At 25.8% G+C, this 1,459-nt stretch overlaps 1 non-coding gene across 1 annotated transcript; it reads right to left on the bottom strand.

The window, feature by feature from the left end:
* Positions 1-1,107: 1,107 nt before the first annotated feature.
* On the bottom strand, positions 1,108-1,218 carry LOC140989086 (small nucleolar RNA R71). Its single transcript, XR_012177432.1, has one exon. It is a non-coding gene; the product is annotated as a small nucleolar RNA R71 (small nucleolar RNA).
* Between the last annotated feature and the right edge of the window lie 241 nt (positions 1,219-1,459).

The following is a 1,459-nucleotide window of genomic DNA, read 5'->3' as shown; positions in this document are numbered from 1 at the left end:
ATTGAAGTGGTTATCTTGATTTGTTGTTTAATTTTGATACAATAAATATTTCATTGAAGTGGCTCTACCGGTTGTTCTAAATGAAATATAATGATTTAATTTAACATTTATTTAATGTATGTATATATTTATATAGTTATATATATAATCATAGGTACCATATATAAAATATAGGTGTATTGGTATTTTCTCTAGTAGGAACTATATCATATTAGGTGTGTGTTTAAATATTTAATTTTCTTGGAACCATTATTTATGGTGGTTTCTTTTGTTTTACTTTTAATTAAACAATATTGCATAAACCAAAATAAATCCTCGAGCCTTGACAAAATTTATAATTTGTAAACTTCGTTCTTGCATTTGGTAATCTATAAATTATTAAATTTAAACTTAAAATAACTTCTCTGTGGATCGATCTCGTACTTACGAAATATATTACTTGCAGACAACTTACACTTGGGTGAATTATAATTTAAGTAGTAGCAAATTTTTGGCGCCGTTGTCGGGGAGGTATAAATTAAGTTTATATTTGTTAATTATGTTTTATTTATAAGTATTGTGTTGTTTTTTTTTTATGAGTATTTGGAGTCGAAAAAAAAGTGCTAGACTTATTCGAGTATCTGAAAATAATTTAAACATTGATGATAATTCAAATAATCAAGATAATAATAACAATAATAACAACTACAATAATAATAATAATAATAATAATAATAATAATAATAATAATAATAATAATAAAGAACATGATCAATTAAGAACAATTAGGCACCATATGAACCCTATTACAACTAGTGCCCCATCTTGTTTAGTTTTTCCTTCTGATGCATCTAATTTCAACTTTAAACCTCAAATTATTCAACTTTTACCAAATTTTCATGGCTTAGATTCTGAAAATCCATATTTACATCTAAGAGAATTTGAGGAAGTTTGTAACACTTATAATGATCAAAATTGTAGCATGGATATAGTTCGATTAAAGCTTTTCCCTTTTTCTTTAAAAGATAAAGAAAAAACATGGCTACAAAATTTGAGATCAAGTTCAATAAGATCATGGGAAGAAATGCAACAACAATTTCTCAAAAAGTTTTTTCCTTCCCATAAAACAAACTCTTTTAAAAGAGAAATTACTATTTTCTCTCAAAAACAAGGAGAAACATTTTATCAATGTTGGGATAGATATAAAGAATTACTTAATACATGCCTACATCATGGTTTTGAAACATGGAGAATAGTTTCTCACTTTTATGAAGGTCTAATACCTAAAGATAAGCAAATGATAGAATTCATGTGTAATGGAACTTTTGAAGATAAAAACCCAAATGAAGCTATGGAGTATTTGGATTCATTAGCAGAAAATGCTCAAAATTGGGATAATATAGGCACAATAGAACCACCAACAACTAAAATCAATAATTCAACAAATTGGGATGTTATCTATAATCTTAAATATGATACA

Source organism: Primulina huaijiensis, chromosome 11, assembly GCF_012295235.1.
Source record: "Primulina huaijiensis isolate GDHJ02 chromosome 11, ASM1229523v2, whole genome shotgun sequence".
In the NCBI taxonomy this organism is placed as follows: Eukaryota; Viridiplantae; Streptophyta; class Magnoliopsida; order Lamiales; family Gesneriaceae; genus Primulina; species Primulina huaijiensis.
This window is presented reverse-complemented; position numbering and strand designations above follow the sequence as displayed.